Source organism: Saccopteryx leptura, chromosome 5 (genome assembly GCF_036850995.1).
Source record: "Saccopteryx leptura isolate mSacLep1 chromosome 5, mSacLep1_pri_phased_curated, whole genome shotgun sequence".
NCBI lineage: Eukaryota > Metazoa > Chordata > Mammalia > Chiroptera > Emballonuridae > Saccopteryx > Saccopteryx leptura.
This window is the reverse complement of record NC_089507.1, coordinates 94,143,297-94,165,663: the sequence shown is the minus strand read 5'-3', so window position 1 is coordinate 94,165,663 and position 22,367 is coordinate 94,143,297. Positions and strand designations below refer to the sequence as shown.

Genomic DNA, 22,367 nt, shown 5'->3' with positions numbered 1-22,367 from the left:
AAGGTCTTAAACCTGAATGCACTGAGGCTTAGACAGAATTCAGTCATCAACAGGATTTTTAAAACTGTTACAAGAGAAATCTCTTAAAAGGAAGAGCAATGGTAACTGTTTATGAATAGTGTTTAATATCTACAGAAAACAGAGAGACAAGAACTACCCAATGCCTATTTTGCCTCCATCTTTTTCACTAAGGGAGGGATAGTCTGAAAAACATTCCCTAGAAAAAGGAGGTACATTTTGTAACCAGTGGTTCTTAGTCTTCCTCCTGTTCCCTAGAAACACCAGTATCAACGTGAATATTAGATTCGCTATAACCCTTCCTGACCTATTACATTCCTCATCAATGACCTTACCTGTTCCTCTGCAGTAAAACCTGCTCTGGGGCCAATCCAGAACTGCTTCATCTCTGAAAGCATAAACATCAATAGCCTGTTTTGAATATAGATTTCCCTCAGCACTTCCGTTTGTTCTACAATACTTAACTTTAAACTTATCAGTACCAAAAACTCTTAATTTTGTACTTGATTTATAGCCTCTTTATACCAAGCCTCCTTAGCTCCTCACCTCAACAACTCTCAACAACCTCATAAAATTCTAATCACAGTTCTATTCAATCTAGGCTTTCTCCATTTCTATAATCAACTAATTGAGCAAAGCTGGGAAAAAAAACCTCTAAACAACATTGAGATGGATACCACTACAATTCTGTGGCATTAAATCTTAAAAAGAACTTCAGATATTTAATGGCATTCATTGCTTGCTTACATGTCTCTTGTCAGATGTCTCTCTCTCTTTCTTTCTCTAGGATTTTAAAAGTTCTTAACTTTTCTTAAACCCCCTTTCATACATTTACTCCTATTGTATTCAGGAGATAATGTAGCCCCCACTTCAAAGAGGAAAAAGAAACTATTAGCAATAAACTCCCTCAACCTGATTCTCTCCTACCTACAAAGTTAAGTCTCTCGAGAGCCATCCTTGCATCACGTGCTCCCTTTTCTCCAAGCCTAGCTCTTTCATCAGTCCTACATTTCATGTCTGCTGTGGTAAATACCTGCAGCAATGGCCTCAGACAGTTCCTGGTTCCCAGTTTCCACACCCTTTCACAAGGACTCTGGGTGTGGTTATGTGACATGCTGGGGCTAGTGGGACAAGAGCAAATGTGATGCAAACTGAGATTTATAAGGAGCTTGTGCATTGAAGTTTGCCTTTTCTTGTTGCCCCAGGGATCCTAGGACCATCACAATGTGGATAATCCCAAGGTAGCTTGTAGGACAGGGATAGGAAACCTATGGCTTGCTAGCCAAATGTGGCTCTTTTGATGGCTGCATCTGGCTCACAGACAAATCTTTAATAAAAAATATAATAACGTTAAAAATATAAAACATTCTCATGTATTACAATCCATTCATTTCCTACCACTCATGTTCATGGTTGCAGGTGGCTGGAGCCAATCACAGCTGTCCTCCGGGACAACACAAAATTTTTATTGGATAATGTGTAACATACATGGGTCATTGTTAGGTCAGGAAGTAAACTTCCCTCCTTTTAATCCAGTAGTTAACTAGCTAACTGCAGAAACCTTTTTGATGAAGAAGATGGCTAAAAGAAAAAAAGATGGAGAATATCATACTTTTCAGCAGGAATGGACAGAGGAATTCACCTTTGTGGAGAGAGCAGGTTCTGCAGTGTGTCTAATATGCAATGATAAAATTGCATTGATGAAACGGTCAAATATAAAGCGGCACTTCGACACACGCCATACTACATTTGCATCGAAATATCCAGCCATGGGCAGCAGGAAAAAAGCATGTCAAGAGCTACTGTGCAGAGTGCAAGCTAGTCAGCAGCAACTCCGTGTTTAGACCTAACAAGGTGACTGGAATTCAGCTAGCTTTGCTGGTGCTTTAGCAATTGTGAGAAACAGAAAGCCATTCACAGATGGGGAGTATGCCAAAACATTCATGCTTGATGTTGCCAATAAAATTTATGACAACTTTTCTGATAAAGACAAGATAATCAAACAAATAAAAGACATGCCTCTGTCAGCAAGAACTGTTCACTTCTTTGCAGTGACCCTACACACTCCTTGTTAAAGGACTAAAATAGATAAAAGACATTGAATCATTCCTGTAGATATCAAGACAAAGAGAAAGGAAAGGGGGAAGGGTGGAGAAGCAGAGGGGCACTTCTCCTGTGTGTCCTGGCTGGGAATTGAACCCAGGACCTTCACTCACCAGACTGACACTCTACCACTGAGCTAGCCATCCAGGGCCTAGAAATAATAAACTTTTTAAACCACAAAGTTTTGGGGTGATTCATTATGCAGCAAAAGCTAATTGATACTTGCTTTATCACATGATTCTCTGACTCCTGGAGTTGCACCTTCCTCACTGGCTCCTTTTCGTCAGCACACACACGCGCCGCAGTTGCTCCCATCTCAGAACACCGCCTTCCCTCTCATGTGCGAGCTAGCTCGTAACAAAACTCTTTCAAAGAGTTGTCTATTTTCCTTACTTGCTGGTCAGATCTAACATTAAAATTTTTAAATCAAAATTTTTGCATCCACCACTCCAAAGTAACTGCTTTTAAATTTACCAGTTAACTTGCTAACACGAATAAATGCTTCTCAGTGTTTACTTTTCTTGACTCTCTCTCTCATCTGTGGACATTTGCAATACGGACGCTTCTCTTACAATAGCCTCAACCTCTTCTTTTCCTGAAAACTTCTACTCAGACTGTAGGACTCAATTCAAATACCATTATTAACTCATTTTCGAAATTTTATGGACTCCTTTCTCTGGGTAACCGGAACATGCAAGTGCTCTTCTACTTGGTCAGATGTGTTATTATACTTCTTTGTTTGCTTGTAAGCCTGAGGTTATATTTTTCTGATCCTTAAAGCACAAAATCTAGCATGTAGAAAAACAATCAATGGCAAACTTTTTTCTGCTGCATTTATTTAACCATTAATGTTCATAATCTTTACAATAGAAATGACAAAAATAAAATAAATTGAAATAAATATAAGGATTTCCACTTTGTTTTAAAATATCAATTTCTAAGCATATTCTGCTATGCTTTTATTTTGGATATAATTAATGAGAACAAAGATTGTGAAAATTATTGAACTTTAAGCTCAACTTTGTCTAAAAAACATTTTTTTCAATAATGAGACCTTAGGCTAATATAATAAAACACAGCACCCTTCTTCAGGAATGGCTAGAATACGTTGCAAAAAATCACATCTGTTCACTTTATGAAAGCCACCTCTCAGGAAGATATCAAGAGACAGGGGTCTAAATACAATGTAATATATGAAAAGATGAAGCAGATATTTATTTTGGTAACGAGAAGACTAAGAAGAAACCTAATGACAGTGTTTGAATACAAAGGGCTAGTGCATGGAGGCTAGAGTACATGTTGCTCCAAAGAACAGAATTAGGACCAGTTAAGATGATACAGAAAGGGCCCTGTCTAGGTAGTTGGTTTGAGCATTGTACCAATACTCCAAAGTTTTGGGTTTTTATCCTCAGACAGGGCACATACAGGAGTCAACCAATGAATGCATAAATAAGTGGAACAAATTGACCTCTCATTTTCTCTCTCTCTCTCTCTCTCTCGCTCTCTCTCTCTCCCTCCTTCCTTTCACTTTAAAAATCAATCAATAAATTAAAAGAAATAAAAAATAAAAAGACAATACAGAAAGGAAGTTTTCTTTAATGATAATAAAAATTATTTACAATAAAAAGTAGTTTAAAAGTCAGATTAGCTGCCTCAATGCCTCTTTCACTCACTTGTCCAAAGGAAACTAGCTAGCCATCTATCAGCTTCAGTGATCTCTTTCAGAAATGATTTTTTGTATTTGGAAGAATTTTCTGGCTTACAATTCTGTAATTATTTGTGTCATGCAATAACTTATTTACCAGAGGGTTTTGTTGTTGGTATTGTTGTTTTTGTTCATTTTCTATTCCTCTGCCTTATTTTGCCTCCTGTAGAGCAGCACCAACTCTATTTGTACAGCACTTACTGAAGCTGCATTGCAATATCTCTTTGGAACACTATCCTCTGAAATGTTTTTGAAGATGTGCCAGCTGAGGCTGTACTCATCACTCTCACTTCCTTTTAGTGCTTTCATTCTATCTCAGTTCTTGGAGTGATCCCAGCAGAGGCCAAGGCAACTTCTTTTACAAACAAAATCAACATCATGTTCTCTCCTGATCCAACACAACAACACAAGAGGTAGCTGTAACTCTGGAGCTACTGTTTCCAATATCCGTGTACTGTCAGCAATCTTTCCTTCTTACTGACTCTGAAAAACCCTGGTTGTACCATAACTTTAGTAGGCCAATGGTTATGTTCTTTGAACAACAATCTTTCATTTTTTGCTGTGTCTTTCATAATAGAAGGAAGGACTGAAAGAAAATATAGTTTTGACCAGGTGGAATCAAAGTCAAACTATAATCTCCACTGCTCCTCCTTCACATAGAAAAGATTAATGATGAAATTAGGGGAAGGGGAAGAGCATTCGTTAGACAAAGGATGTGAACAACAGAATGGATTGATTCTGGTTTCACTTCTTTGCAGTGACCCTACCCACTCCTTGTTGAAGGACTAAAAGAGATAAAAGACATTGAATCATTTCTGTAAATGTCTGAAATAAAGGTGTATGTGTCTGAAGCATGATAAATGGAAAGAAACACTTTCATGCACAATGAACTGTAATGATGACTTGCTAGTAAAGTCATCATTTCTTCTCCTTCTAAGTTTCCTTTGGACCTTTTAGTAAACCTTACACAAATTAATTATTGAGGTTCTACTATAGTGTCTACGATATTGTTTTAGGGCTCCTGCTAAGTATGCTAAGTGTTTTGTGGCTTCTTTAATATCACATGTTGTACCAGGGCAACATAGAGCTACCAAGGAACATAAGAGTAAATATTCCAAAAGGTTTTTTTACACTTCAGGTTGAAGTGAATACATTGTAATAACTTTGAAGTTGGAAACTGTATGAACTCATCTTTAGGTAGTCCAGAGCCTAGACACAGAGTAGGTCCTTAATACCGTTTTCTAGAATTCAGTTCAAAAAGGTTTTATCTCCATCACAAAAAAGAATTTGCAACTCCTTTAGTTAGAACTTATAGAGTCCAGAGATCCTTAAGGCTTCTGCTTTTCAAATCTACAGTTATGTCAAATAAGGCTATTGGTGATTCAGAGCAGAGATAGAAGTCATCAAATATGCCAGAAATAATATTTAAACCACATGCAGTTATTTAAAGGATTTTCAAATTGTGGAGCTATAAAGTCTGGACTGTACTCTTTAAGAACTGTGAGAGTCTGGGTATTAGGAAGCTATTTGAGTTATCACTAAGGATAAGGTGCAAGCCTTCTTTCTACAAATCACTCACAAGCAAGCAACTAGTACAGAACTTGTTGAAAGTGTCCTTTAGAAACAATTAAGCAAAGAAGCACATTAATAAAAGCTTCCTTCCACCTGAAAGAAATCCCCTTCTCTGTTGTTGCTATTGATCCAAGGAACCTAAAAACTACTGAAACATTGACTTAAACCTCATTTCAGGTTAGTTATCATGGGACATTCTATCCAGACATATAAACACCCCGATACAGCCCATGTCTTTCGGAATATGACAGCCTTCTTCTGAAATGGTATGCCAGAGGTTGTCCTCACTCCTACTCATCAAGCACCCACAATGTGTGAAGGATAAAAACTACCCCTATCAATTTGTTTGATCACTCATTCTTCCCTGTGTCTAATAAATATTTATTGAGAGTCAGCCAGAGTAAGTCATTGTACTTATTTAGGGCTAATGTAACAATTATGTCTGAAACAAAAAACATTTCTGTCCTTAAAAAGTGGCCATTTGATCAGAAGAGATAAGCATTGAATCATATATTAGGCAATTAGTTATTTAATTTTAGGCAAATTGATTTTATAAAGAAAAAATGAGAGCTAAAACCCAAACTACTAAACAAAGTAAGGGCTTTTCTGATGAAATAAGGCTTTGCCTGAAATCTGAAGTATGACAGTAATTCAAAGTTTATTTCTGCTCTTGGGCCTGAGGTAAAACAAATAGTAACTTGCTCTGATTCTTTTTTTAAGATTTAGATTTCCAAGATAGTGAAAAATGTCCTGTAATTCTTCCTAATAAGTCCTTCTATCTTCTATGATTTATCAGGGACTTTTCTCTCTTCTTCAAAATGGTGGGAAGATAGGAGAGCAACAGGAGGAAGGTAAAAGAGAATAATTTCAATTCCATTTTTAAATTGATAAACTAATAACTCCATCTTAACATACCTAAACATATAAAGCACAATACTCTTAACAAGCAGACCAGACTATTCATTCAAAGCCTGGCAAGTTTCCCCAGAGAGTTGGTATGTAATAATACAGTGGTGATTCCAGAGAAAGCTTAAACTGCGATACACACAAGTTTAGGGCTGTGTGACCTATGGGTGGACTTCCACATAGAATATGAAGAGATAGTTCCAGGTTTCACATGAGACGGTCACTGGAGATGACCATAAATAACCAAGTGTAATTTCAGGGTCTTGTGCAGCAAACAGGGAAAAGAATAACACTTTTTGGGATACTGGCATTAAGGAGCCCAGGTATACCCACAGGCCTTGGCATATGCTCTTACACCTGCTTGTAAGGCTTCTTTTTCCTCTATCCCCCTAATACCCTGCAGTTCTGTTTGGTGAATTTCTACTTCTATCAGTCAATGGTTTGTTCATCCACCACACCCTTTGTATAACCCTCACTGACATTTCTAAGCATAGTGACTCCCCACCCTTAGCATTTAAAAAAATGTTAGCACTTACTTATCAATGTTTTTCTGTCTTTTCTGTATATGTCCATCACCCCAAATAGACTGTAAAATTCTAAAATATAGAGGACCTACCATTGGTGTTTAATATATATTTTCTAAAATAAATGCTTAGTTTCTTATGTAGTGATCTTTGATGTCATCTTATTTGAAATTGCCATACAAGCCTTACAACCACAGCCATCCTTAAGGCTACAAAATTGTCTTGTTTGAACTATTTATAGGCTCAAAGAATATAATTTCTCTGTCAGGAATTCCGGAGATTTTCTCTAATTTTAAAGAGTTGTGGGTTGTGACAATTTACAAAACTAGGACAGGCAAAAGAAAACACAAGTCTCAATTTCAAGAATTAAATCCTAGTATAAATAAAGTTTGTGCTTTATAAACCACAAAGAATTACACATATGGGCGTTTATCTATCATCATCTCACAGCAACAGATGAGCATCTCCAGCAAGTAAAATGTTATGTTTCTTCTGCTTAAAAATATTAGTTTATAACATATTTATTTCAAAATAGTAATGACCCTAAAACTACTTTATTTAATGGCAATTTTTGCTTGAGGCCTGGTTGTGTTCAAGGTAAATGTTAGGTACTATTTGAATAATGAAAATAATAACAGAGATTCTTAAATATGAAAATGTTAACAGTTTTATAATAGGCCCTCCAAGTAAATATATGAATAACATTAGCAGAGAAAATAATACAAATGTGAAACTTAGAAAATTTATATATTTTTGAGTTTGTGCTCTAAACATATCAAAACTATCATGTGTGGCAAGAATTCATAATTCCCGTAGATGCTTATTTATTCCTCATTATGTTCATTACTGACTGCTGTACTATTATAACCAAATTAGTATCAAGTTTATATGAAATATAAAAATTATTATTATTATATAACTGAAACAGATTTAGCTTTACTTTTCATTTGCAGCTTATAAATTTTCATCTCATAAAATTCTAAATTGTTAATATTTTATACACAATTTAACATTATAGAGGCAGAGAAAGTTGCTAAATTATCACTCATGAGAAAAAATATCTATAAGAAAAAGTATAAAGCTAAACATCATATCAGAAATGAGTGAATATAAAGGTTAGAATTTCCAGATTTAACAAATAAAAATGCAAGACACTCAGTTAATTTTTTTTCAATTGGAGTAAGCAGAATTTTTAAGATTTTATTGGAGGCTGCATACATGCCAAGAAGTGGAATCAATAAATTCTAAAATAACAGTTTATTCAGCAGATCTAAAGTAATGGACAAATTAGTTAGTAATTTAGTGGTATTCAAGCTGTTGGAATAAAAGCCATTTGATGTTGAAAGTAAATAGGTTACCCTGGAGAAACTAATGTATTTTATTTTAAATAAGAGAAGTAAATTCTAGCATTACAAAAAAAGTTATAGCAAATCCAGAGGCATAAGGTCCTCAGGGAACTGGTGTAAGAGTCTCATACAGTCTCTGTGCCCTGGTTCCACCATTTCTCAGAAAGATTCATCTTCATTTTTCTCCTCATACTCTATATCACGTCCTCAAGTTTATATTAGCAGTTTTCCCATCCACTGTGACACTAAGAATAGAACCATCTTTTACACTTACACAGTCTTCTCCAAATATGTCCAGGAGTATGATCTCCAACCTCTTGCTATAAATGTGCATTTCTAATTCTTTTTTAATTTTGATTTTAATTTATTATGCTGACATGGTTTCAAATGTCCCACTCAATATAACACCCTCTATACACAGCATTGTGCCCCCGATGCCCCATGCAGTCTCTTTCTGCCCCCATTTTCTCCCTTCATCCCTTTCCTCCATCCCCACCCCCTTTTTCTCTCCCTATTGCTACCATTGTCTGTATATATGTATTATGTACATATGATTTTGGCTAATCCCTTCACCTTCTTTAATCCCGTCCCCTCTTCCCTCTTTCCTCAGACAGCTGTCCATCTGTTCCCTGTGACCCTGACACTGTTTCTATTTTGTTCCTCAGTTTATCATGTTCAGAGATTTTACACTACACCTTTCCTTATTTTTGAGTTTGATTGAACTTCTAATATCACAGTTGTTACTATAACTGCATACATACCATTGGAAGAGTTTGCTAACCATTCTAATACCACCATTCCTGGTTCCTGTTTTAAAACAATATTTTTTAACAATTTCAAAACAAGTTTTTCTTGAATTTCTAATTCTTCTATATCACCCATCAATTTCTGTAGCTGATAACAGAGCAAGGTTAAAAGGATCAGTATATAGAATGACTTGGGACTGTTTCACAGTGCTCTTGGCCAAATCAGTATAATTGGAGAGATCACAAGGAGGAAGTATGTGATAAATAAAGTTTCTTTCAACAAGTATTCTTAAGAACTGTTGGCTTTGTTCTGGGTTTTTGTCTGTGAAAATGCCCATGACCTTGACTAGTTTTTCTCCAGTGAAGTCCAAGGTCACTAATTCTGCATTCTGAGGATTATGAACCTCTATGTGAACTTCATCATTATCTTCATATGCTCGAATCAGGGCTCTTTCAATTTGGCCATTTCATTCTGTTCTCCAAAGACTAAAATCACATGAAGAAGTTTCAAAGCACAAATAAATTCACTCATTTACTGGTAATCTGTGGGAGCAGAGAAAGAAATATAATCAACAAACATTTTCAATGGTAGCTTCTGTCCAGACGTGCTAGTGATTTCCTTGGCGTGATATGTTTGGCAAGTGTCCTTTCTACACAGTACTATGCTATAATGACACCATGCCTCTTATCAATGCACCAGCTTTCAAAGAACTCTGTGGATAAGCCACTTTGCATCATGCCTGGGGAGGTCATTACAATGCCAGGATCAATGTCACCAAAATGATCCATGCTCTTCAGGTTACTAATGTGTTTGAAACAAAGGGATTATTGATGTTGAACTGTTTGCAGATTATATCATTCATGCATTTACCTAAGTCTGATACACAGTTAAACACTTTTTGGTCAAAGATGATACATAGAATATTGGAATATCATGGAGTTCTGGGTGATTTTACCAGGACTCATCTAAAATCAAAAGCAGCTCCTGAACCCTTCAAGACCAAAGACAGGAATGAGACCTCTGCCCCTTCTGTTTACAATAGCTTGAACCATGTTACAGAATCTTGCTTCTCACTCTTTACACTTCTCACGAGTATGGGTCCCATAAGTAGATTCACTGAAAAGAATATCAAGTTTCATATTAGAAATTGCAGCTGCTATTAAGTGCCTATCTCCTTGTCTTGAGAAATAACCTGTACACAAGAGCTTCATGCCTGCAATCTCAGGTGTGATCATGGCAGCTCCTTCTAGGAGTCCATGTAGTAACACCAAAGCTTGATTTTTGCAACTTCTTTAGCTTCATGAAAATTGATGGTTTCAATTTTGACCATGCTCTCTTTCAAATCTATCTCAGTATACAGCATGTTGTCCACTGATATATTACTAACTTTGGCATAATCTGAAAGAAGCCATCTATAAATAGTAGCTTTTTTTGTAGCACAAGTAATAAATATTCTTCCTTTGAAACTTGTCTTCTGTAGAAACCAGAGTAAAGCTACACTGTGATCCAAATAGAAGTGATCAATTAGCAGGAGATCAATCTCAGCTCTGTTAATTAAACTGATACAAGGAAGAGCATCCATTCCTTCTAGGCAGGGTATATCCCACAGTCCAACATTATTTTTCTTCCTTTGAACTCTGGAATAGTACATGATCTTCCAATTCCTTGCCCAGCTCCAAAGGGTTAGATCAGCAGCTGGGCACTCTTCTCCTCCACAGGAATCACAGAAGATGAGGCAAGGGTTTGAAACAGGTCACGGAGGCTTTCTATATCAGAAAGCTAGCCACAGAGAACCAAAGAAGAAACCACCCAGTTAAATTTGAATTATGAATAAAAATTCATTATTTGTAGCATAAGTGTGTCCTACATAATATTTTGAACATACTTATGCTAAGATATTATTCATTGTCTATCTAAAATTTCAGTTTAACTAGGTGTATTATAGTTTTATATCTGGCAAGTGTTAATGTATTATATATTACAGTTTCATTCATTAAATAATTTTATGCAACAAAGTCAAATTTTACACACTCCAGAGCTATGACTTTCTGCTAGTCTCAAGGAATATTGTCTCTTCCAAATTTATTCAGTGTGGTTTTCACCTTTATTTAGGGACAAAGTTTCTAGAAAGGACCAGTTGGCAGCATCTATATTCCCAGGATAGCAGCTAAGAGCAATGCAGTATTTATTAGCTAACATGTATTAAGGGCTTATCATGTATGAGCCAGGTGGTGTGCTAAATGTTATAAATTCATTATCTCCTTTAATCATCATAAATGCTCTGTTAGTACTGTTATTATTACCATTTCACAGATGAGAAAACTGAGATAGGAAAGATAAAGGAACCTTATTAAGGTTTCACAGAGAGTAAGTGGGAGAATTGCACCAGAACTCACACCTGCTGACCATGTCAGTTCCCACAATACTAAGTTGCCCTTTCTTTCCCAGTTAGGAATGAGGCAGCCATATGTGATCCTGTCCATCTGGGAAGCACCCCTTTTCCCACTTGCACTATCCCACTGCTTTAATGATGTGATCTTTAAGGATGGCCATATCCCGTGAGCTACTAGTTGGGTGTACCATACCTCTACTACTAAAGTCAATAAGAAGGCATCCTAGGATTTCTGGGCACCCATAAAGTGGTGAACATGATATGTGGGCACAGAGAGAAGTGGAACAAAAAAATTCTGATTTGGTTACAAATCAGGTAGTTTGTTTCCAGCATTCCGCTCTTAATCAGCAGGGTCTTGTTAGAGAATATTTTTTTTCTAATGATAGTATTGACTCATTTTTGCACTTGATACAATTGTTACTACTTCATGTTTATGAAGTTGAGGACAATTTTTCTGAAGGTCTAAAGATCAAGTGGTAAAGGAATGCTCAGGAGTTCCTTTGTTCAGTAATATTTACAACTCATTTTGTGCCAGAAATTCACCAGTGCAGAATAAAGGTCCAAAAGCTAGTGGCCGGAGTTGGCTCAAATGCCATAGGTTGGAGCAAGGACATACCAGGCTTCCGAAGTACTTCACACGACTCTGCCAGAGGATTAGCTGGATGTCCCTGTGCCAGGTTCACTTAACAGGAACATGGTAAGTTGTGGAAACTAATTGGTTCTCACAAGTATTTTGGGTGATATAAAAATAAAACTGCAAAAAATAGAATTTCTCCTTACAATGTGACCTGCTTCTGAAATGCAATACATTTTAAAGGTTTTTAAATTTTTGTTTATTTTTATTGAATTTATTGAGGTGACATCAATTGATAAAATTTTATATATGTGTGTGTTTCAGGGTTACAATTCTATAATGTATCATCTGTATATGTATTGTGTGTTCACAACCCCCAGTCAAGTCTATTTGATCACCATTTATCCCCTTAAGACTTCTCCCACCTCAACCTAACCCCGTTCCTTCTAGCAATCACTATCCTACTGTCTGTGTCTGAGTTCTTTTCTATTTTTGCTTAATCCTTTCACCTTTATCACCTAGCCCTGCTACCCTTTCCCCTCTGAGAGCTGTCTGTCTGTTCTCTATGAGTTTGTTTTTATCTCGTTCGTTTATTAATGTATGAGAAATATATATTTTATTATTGGCATAAAATTTTAAAATGTATACCACTCCACCCTCCATGCTACACGATTTCTATTCCTACAACAATTAATACTATAGAGTAATATCCTCATTCTTTTTATCTTATAAATTCATGGTTTTGTGCCAGGATCACCTGCTTGGACAATGGTTTATTTCAGCTCAATATCTCTTCCACAATTGTATATATGTATATGTGTGTGTGTTAATGTAAATATGTGTGTGCAGGTATGTGTATATATACACATGTATGTATTTGCACATATGCCAAAGTGATTTAATTTCCATTTTCAGTCTCTGTTATAATTCCTAGATTGATTACATATCTATTCAAAGTTATAAGAATTTTATAATTATGTCATTTGAGTCCTTGAAACTTAGAAAAATAACATAATTAAACTACTGTGTAATAGCTCTCAAATGCACACAGACCCCACAACCGAGGGTCTAGGGGCATCAAGTCACAGGTCCGAGAGCAGTGGGAGAATAAATACAAGGGCAAAGAGAATTGAGAGTCTAAAATGGGAGAAAGTGTACACTCACCAGCTCTCTACCTTCAAATACCTTTGCTAAGTAACCTCATTACCAACTGATAATCAAAGTAGCCAAAGATAATGATAACTATGTAACTATTAGGTTGCATTTATTGTCTGCCAGGAACTAGGCTGAACCCTTTACAAATATTAACATATTACATCCTGATTAACAACTTCATGACAAATTATGTCCCCATTTTACTTACCTTAATCTAGCTAATCTACAAAAAAAGAAGAAAAGAAAAACAGCCCTGGCCAGTTAGTTCACTGGTAGAATGTCGGCTGGGCATCGGATATCCCGGGTTCAATTCCCTTCAGGGCACAGGAGAAGCAAACATCTGCTTCTCCAACCCTCCCTCTCTTCCTTCTCTCTCTTTCTCTCTCTCTCTCTTTCTCTCTTCCCATTCCCATCTTGCAGCCCCAGGTGCTGAGGATGACTCTATGGAGCCTCTGGCTCTAGAAGGATCTGGGTTGTGAGCTTGGCCCCAATGGGCAGAGCATTGGCCCCAGACAGGGGTTGCCAGGTGGATCCTGGTCAGGGCACATGTGGGACTCTGTCTCTCTATCTCCCCTCCTCTCACTTGGAAAAGAAGAAAGAAGAAAAATAAATAAACATTTTTAAAAGCCTCAAAAAAATGAACTTCTTTTAATTATTTTCAAAGCAAGTGTCTCAGAAATTCTCCTTTCATGCCCACAATTTTGTGGGCCACTAAAAAGAAGGCTAACCTGTGCCTCTTTACACCCTTTCATCAAAATGGTCTTTGGGAGGCAACTAATATCACAGCATCTGTTAATGGACTGTGGATTATGGTCCTGGGTGTTGATCTCACTCCCCAAATGGGAAGTCAGGTCCTGAATTTCAGTCAGGAGTGAACCAGAGGAATCCACATAGAAGCAGTGCAAACAATCCACCTGTATGTATGTATACATAGCAGCATTTTAGAGAATCAAGGGTGGCAAACATTCAGAATATGAATTAACAGAATCTGAAAACTATAAAGGAGAGAGATATTCTTTTTAAATTACAAAAATATCAACCCAAGGACTAGTGTATTGGCAGGTTTGTTAAAGTGATTTAATATTGACCAATATCAATCTTATGGGAAATAGTGTCATATATATTATACATTACATGCATTTCATAGTTAGTTTGATTTGTATCACAGTGTAGCAAACATCAAGAACTGAAATGAATTACAAAATCTGACATGCTGAAACTATATTGCCAGAAGTAATCATTGTAACTGTCAGCATGCCTTTTAAGTTTACCTTCAGTTTACCTTCACGTGACCATTAACACTTGTCTTAGTTTCAAACTTTCTATGTTAACTACTAGTTAGACTTGGAGACCTTTCAACACAAGTAATTGTTATGATTTGCAAGTGATGATAGACTAGGTCACTGATTTCCTGTTACCCAAAGCAACCTAACTAGAGTTTTGTAAACTACTTGTTTTGACAGTTCATAAGTAAGAGGCTAGTAAAATGTTATATCACATTTCATTACATTACATTGTATACTCTAGCCACAAGTTTTTCTTTTTCTTTAATACATGATTATAAAGATTTTATTTAGATCCTGCACATTACTCTGATTTATATTTTCAGCCATTGTATTTTAATAACTTGCATTTTGAATATCACTTAATTCAAGAAACACCTGGTTGTAAGTGTCACTGAATTTTAAAATAATAAAAGAAACCAGTGGCATAATTTCAAACCTTAAAGAATTATCTGGGAATTTGTAATAAAAAAATAATAAGAGAATGAAGGATAACTATTCTAGGCACTCTTCATAGCATATTACATATAGTTAATTATTTAACCCTCACAAAAACACAATGAGGTTCATACTATTAATGTCACTGTATTACAGATGAAGAAATTAAAGTTAACAGGTAGCAAGTAGCCAGGAGAAGATTCAAATCCATGAGCTCTTGCCTTTACTCTTGTGCTCATTTCGACAGCACATATACCATGCTTCTAATGTTTACACTATTGCCTCTTGTCCATGAATTCATGCAATGGCACTAGTGTATGTCTAGAAGTATAAGCCTTCTGAAAAATACTAGATTAGCCAAGGATGACTTCCACTTTCAGATTATGTGATTAATCTAGGAATACTTTTTAAAAGACCAGATGTGTAATATAATGGGTTATATAAATTCTTGGTTACTTCAGCAACAAAAACTTTGTACGAATAAAGAGGAGAAGCAAATAAAAGTTAAGTAGAACAAGAAGGTTAAAATGCTACAAGTAAGCATGGATAGAACTAAGGCATAGGGGTGTGGCTCTTTGAAGTGAGGAGTAAGAATCTTGGATTTGCTCCAGAAATAATGGGAAATTATGTGTTAAGTCGGGTCATGACAGTGAAAAGGAACAGCAGTGAGAGTGAACAGCAGCAGTCAAATTAAATAGGGTGATGGCAAATTTAACAGAATGCTAGAAATTCATAATAGTAATTCTTTATTGGTTTCTTCTTATCTTTAATTGAATAAATTTGACATGACACTGTGTAAATTTAAAGTGTGATGTGTGTTGCTTCGATCACTTATATATTATAATATGATTGCTGTTGTAGCAATACTTATCACATTACATAATTATAGTTCAGTTTACTGTCTATGTTCATTACACTGTGCATTAGATCTCTACTGGATTTCTGATCTTCCTTTCACAGGAGAAATTGCAGAATTAGGGACATGTGCTGGGTTGAAGAAGGTAGAATTAGAAGGGACACACTTCATTTAGCAAAACAATGGTATTATTATTAAAATAACTTATTAGGTAATCTATTCAAGGAATGATTTACACAATTGTTTCTTTACAAATGCCAAAACTTTTTCAATTTTAAAATACACAAGTAGTTAACAAATGAACACTAATGATCTATAATTTGCATCAGAATCCCATGGATGGCTTCTTAAAACTTAGACTGCTAGATCCCACCCCCAACATATCTCAGTTGGTAGGTCTGGGCTGGAACCTGAGAACCTGCATATTTCACAAGTTCCTAAGTGATGCTGCTGATTCTGGTCTGGAGACCACTCTTGGAGAACACTGGTATTATAACAAAGGGGATTAGCATTTTAAAGCATATTAAGGTTTCACTTAAAAAACTACACTGGTACACTATGTTTATAAATAAGAATATAATACAAAGAGAAAAATAACTGAGACATAAAATCTCTCTTTTTCTGTCCCATTGCAGGTATTTATCTTTTTATTTTATTTAAACAATTTAATTTAAAGGGATGACATTGATCACTAAGAGTACATAGGTTTCAAGTAAACATTTCTATAGCATTTGAACTGTTGATTATATTGAATACTCATCACTCAAAGTCAATTCATTTTCTGTCACCATTTATATGTCCTTCTTTACTCCTTTCCTTGCACCATTTGCCTCACATCCCCCCCGTAACCACTTCACTTTTTTTTTTTTTTACCACTTCACTTTTATCTATGTCTATGCGTCTCAGTTTATATCCCACCTATGTGTAAAATCATATAGTTCTTAGCTTTTTCTGATTTACTGAGTTCTATTCCATTGAATATATCTGTACCACATCTTCTTTATTCAATCTTCTGTTGAAGGACACTGGTTGTTTCCATGTCTTGGCCACCGTGAATAATGCTGCAATGAACATAGGAGTGCATGTGCCTTTGTGTACCAATATTTTCGAGTTTTGGGGGTAGATACCCAGTAGAGCAATTGCTGGGTTATATGGTAGCTCTTTTCTTAATTTTTTGAGGACCCACCATACTTTCTTCCATAATGGTTGTGCCAGTTTACATTGCCAGCATTAGTGAATAAGGGTTCCTTTCTCTCCACAGCCTCTCCAACACTTGTTATTACCTGTCTTGTTGATAACAGCCAAATCTAACAGGTGTGAGGTGGTATCTCATTGTAGTTTTGATTTACATATCTCTAATAGCTAATGCAGATGAGAATCTTTTCATATCTCTGTTGGCTATTCGTATGTCCTTCTAAGAGAAGTATCTGTTCAGCTCCTCTCCTCTTTTTTAACTGGATTATTTTCTTGTGTTTGCTGAGTTCTATGACTCTTTATACTAATCTCTTATCAGAACTGTTGTTTTAAAATATCATCTCCCATTCGGTTAGCCTTTTTGTAAGTGTTGTCAGTTTCTTTTGCTGTGCAGAAGCTTAATAGTCCCATTCATTTATTGTTGTCTTTACTTCTCTTGCCTTTAGGGATATAACAAATCATAAGCTAATATCATACTAAATGGTGAAAAAATGAAGGCTTTTCCTCTAAAATCAGGAGCAGGACAAGGCTGCCCACTCTCTCCACTCTTATTTAACATAGTTCTGGAAGTTTTATTCAAAGCAATCAAGCAAGAGAAAGAAATAAAAGGCATCCATATTGGGAAAGAAAAAATAAAGGTATCACTTTTGCAGATGGCATGATCCTGTATATAGAAAACCCCAAAGACTCCACCAAAAAACTATTAGACATAATAAACAAATACAGTAAAATCGCAGGATACAAAACTAATATACAAAAGTATGTTGCTTTCTTATAAGCAAATAATGTAAACTTCAAAAAATGAACTCAAAAAAACAATTTCTTTTACAATTGCAAAACAACAAAAAATAAAATACCTAGAAATAAACTAAACACAGGATGTGAAGGACCTATATACTAAAAACTACAAAACATTATTGAAAGAAATTGAAAATGACACACGAAACGGAAATATATTCCATGTTCATGAGTTGAAAGAATCAATATAGTTAAAATGGCCCTATTATCCAAAGCATTATACAAATTTAAAGCAACCCCTCTTAAAATCTGAATGTCACTTTTAAAAAAAATATAACAAAAAATCACTAGGTTTGTATGAAACCATAAACAACCCCAAATAGCCAAAGTAATCTTGAGAAAAAAGAATGAAGCCAGAGGTATCACACTTCCTGACTTCAAATTATACTACAGAGCCACATAATCAAAACAGCATGGTATTGGCAGAAAAACAGACATATAGACCAATGGAGCAGAATCAAGAGCCCAGAAATAAAACCACATATATATGAACAAATAATTTTTGACAAAGGAGTCAAAAACACACAATGGAGAAAAGAAAGCCACTTCAATAAATGGTGCTGGTAAAATTGGAAAACCACATGCAAAAGAATTAACCTTGACTATACATTGTTCCTCTGCACAAAAATTAACTCAAAATGGATCAAAGACCTAAATATAAGATGTGAAACAATAAATTACATAGAAGAAAATATAGGTTCTAAACTCATGAATTTTAGCCTTAGAGAACAATTTGTGAATTAAAGATAAAATCTTAATCTGACTCAAAACACATAGGAGACAAGAATATATATTCAAAGACACTACCGGGGTATAATCAGCAGAGTAAAACCATGAAGTTTCTTAAACTACAGAAAGGAAAAAGAGAGAACAAGATAGAAGAAAAAGCTTTTTGCTTAAGAGTCTTAAAGCAAATATTAACCAATTTTGATATGTGGACTTTTATTATCCTGATTCAAAAACCAAACTAAAAAATTATAATTTTTTATGAGACAATTGGAAATTTAAACAATGCATAAGGGTTTCCACATTAAGAAATTATTGCTAATGATTAGGTATGATAATGATAGTGTGGCTATGTTTTAAAAAGGTATTTATTTATTTATTTATTGTATTTTTCTGAAGCTAGAAACCGGGAGAGACAGTCAGACAGACTCCCGCATGCACCCAACCGGGATCCACCCGGCACGCCCACCAGGGGGCGACGCTCTGCCCACCAGGGGGCGATGCTCTGCCCCTCCGAGGCGTCCCTCTGTTGCGACCAGAGCCACTCTAGCGCCTGGGGCAGAGGCCAAGGAGCCATCCCCAGAGCCCCGGGCCATCTTTGCTCCAATGGAGCCTTGGCTGCGGGAGGGGAAGAGAGAGACAGAGAGGAAGGAGAGGGGAAGGGGTGGAGAAGCAGATGGGTGCTTCTCCTGTGTGCCCTGGTCGGGAATCAAACCCGGGACTTCTGCACACCAGGCCGACGCTCTACCACTGAGCCAACCGGCCAGGGCCAAGGTATTTATTTTTTAGGGATAATTGGAAAAACAATTACAAATCAAATATAATGATGTCTAATATTTGCTTCAAAGTAATATGTGGATAAAAGGGAAGGTTATAAATGAAACAATATTAGCCATGAGTTGAAAATCTTTTGCAGCTCAGTGATGGGTACATTGTAATTCATTATACTATTCTGTCTACACATATATGTTTGACATTTTCCATTATTAAAAACTCAACAGTCCCTGGCCAGTTGGCTCAGTGGTAGAGCGTCAGCTCAGAGTCTGGATATCTCGGGTTCAATACATGGTCAGAGCACACAGGAGAGGTGACCATCTTCTTCTCCTCTGCTACTCCTTACTTATCTCTCTCTCTTCTCTTCTTCTCCTGCAGCCATAGCTCAGTTAGAGTGAGTTGGCACAGGGCACCGAGGACAGCTCCATGGCCTTTGCGCTAGGAGCTAATAAATTGCTCAGGTTGCAATGGAGCAAGGGCCCCAGATAGGCAAAGCATCATCCCCTAGGGGGCTTGCCAGGTGGATCCCAGTCAGGGCACATGTGAGAGTCTGTCTCTCCCTCCCCTCCTCTCACTTAATAAAAAAAATAAAATAAAATAAAATTTAACAATAAACAAACCCAAAAAGTATATAAATAATTTTTTTCCTTAAAAGTTACTTTTAACTTTTCAATTTTTCTTCTCTTTTTATTTTATGGCACCAAACTTTTCTAAATTCAACGTGCTTCTCAAATTTCATTAGACAAAAAAAAATGGTGGGAACATGACAATATACCACATAAATGGATTCTTAATAATATGGAAGAGGAAAGCAAATATTCAGATAGAAAATACATAGAAGGAAAACTTTTTTTTCTTATAAAGTTGAGAGAATTCAAACATAAAAAGAAAGTTTTAAAATAAAAGGGCCACGTAACTTGTTTCTTTAGAATGTACAGCTAATTTAGGAAAGCAGGAAGTTGATCTCTATTCCTTGATTTTCTTCATCTCCTATCACATCATCAGACTTAAGTTGTTTCATGGTATTCAGACATTCTATGGAATTAAGTTCTTTGTCTACATTATAACTGTGCCAGAGAACACAAAGCGGATTACAAGTTATCAGATCCATTTAAAAATAACAGCATTCTAAAATACCATAAACAAAGAGCCCTTGGGAAATCTTTCGAGCCCCACATATAACATACTGTCCTGTTAATTAAATGAGAAAGATGCTGCATTTGGCCAGAGACAAGAACACATGGCATGAACAGCCAGCAGAACTTCCACTAAGTGCTCAAGGTAAACAAACTATATACTTCCTTCTTCTAAAACATATCTAGCTTGCAACTTTATCTTGTCTAAACATAACTTGCCTATAACTTGGGGCTACCTGAATTCAGAAAAAATATATATGTTTTCTTTTTAATAACAGCAACTCTAAAACACACTTTATATGCTAGTTTGAGCAGTGGCTGCTGGATGTGGAGGGGTCACAGAGATGAAAGAAATTCAATGTCTGCTCTATATGCAGAGGACCCAGTATACTGAACTGACCGGGCTGACAGAAGCTTACAGTTCAAAAATAAGTGTACACGTGGAGCAATCTTCTCTAAATTAATTTTTAGGGTCATGTATATTTTATTCTTTCACTCTTCATGCCATACACTTAATTTTTATCTGAAGTAACCACATTTCATTTTACTTTATTCTGGCTGAAAATTATCCCTTATTTTATGACATTGTCTCTGTTTTTACTGTCAGGGGTAACTTTAAGGCCACACAGAAAGAGTCATATTCAAGTCACCTAAAACAAGATTTTGGTGCATAATAACTAACATTTTTTAATCTCACTCAAAAAATAAAAATTAATTATAAGTATTTTTATTCTAAGATGTGCTGTTAGAGATCAGAATACTATATAATAAGTAATCTCCAAACAATAATAGATGATTTAGAATATGGAATTAATATTGAATTTTGCCCACTGAAGTTTCACTCTTTGATATGAATTTAGTATAAGGCCCACAGTTTTATCTTCCTTCTTCAAGCATGCCAAATGCTTGTACTTTCCCAAAGATAAGTCTGGCCTTCTTAGAGAACTGTGCAGCGTCCTAACATGGACACCAATGGGATCACAGTCACAGCTACCATCTAAGTCTTGAGATTGGTTGCAGAGCCAGTTTATCACCAAGGTCAAGAGTATAACATCTTGGCATGGAAAGCTTCAATGTGCTTTCCACTTTGAAGGATGCTCCAACGTTGGTTCAATTCTAAAATATTCAAACTAAGAGAAGTCCTAGTTTTCCCACCCACTGAAAAGATTCTCCATATCACACCTTGATCTGATCTGCAACAAGTAGATTTAGAAAATTCTGAACTCAGCACAAATAAATGTAAAAATATTAACTATTAATCATGAGTAGAGTAGCCCTTATCTTAACTACCAGTTTGGGTCTCAGAAATTCGTACACACAGAAGTGCAGGATGATAGGCAGAGCTGCCAGTTCCTCGATGAGAAAAGTCAGATGCTTAGCACAAGACACACACACACACACACACACACAGAGACACACACACACGCGCACGCACACACACAAACACACACACACACACACACACACACACACACACACACACACACGGAGACCGGCATAGCAAAGTGTGCTCGTATCCCAGCATGCACTGCTTCGGGCATCCTGTAGAAAATCAGACTATAAACACACTGCAATTATGAAAGCTATATTTCTGACAAATGCCTTAAGTGAAACTGTTGTTGTATTGAAATTGCTTGACAATTGTAAGAGGCTGTAAAACTGTCTGGGTTCCTGTTTTAGAAAGCATGAAGACAGGTTGTATGTTCCTTCCGCGCACTCAGAGGTATAATTCAGCACTCGTGTTTGTGCTCAGATTTTCTTCACTGAGTATCATAGGCATTATCCAGCATGCCATCAAAAGGCCAGTGGCTAGTATTATATTAACTCCATCTTTTTTAGTAGTTTTCCTCCTTTTGCAAGGCTGTTCTGCTTTTAAATATATCTCATTTTAGCATAGAGAATCAAATCTCATAAAACTAAGAATATTTTTCTTGAAGACTATAAATCTGCTCAAAGCCTTTACTGAAGTGGGAATTCTCTGTTGCTGAGAAATGGATAGATTTACGAATATATTCTTATTATATTACGACATCTCATTTTTCTCTCCCATGAATACTTGTCGGGTTTATTATTTCCCACCCACTGACCAGGAATAGTGCTGCACACCCTGCGATTATGGG

General features: G+C 36.1%; 1 pseudogene; it reads right to left on the bottom strand.

Moving 5' to 3' along the window:
* Positions 1-8,277: 8,277 nt before the first annotated feature.
* LOC136406523 (cleavage and polyadenylation specificity factor subunit 3-like) lies at positions 8,278-10,643 on the bottom strand (annotated as a pseudogene).
* Between the last annotated feature and the right edge of the window lie 11,724 nt (positions 10,644-22,367).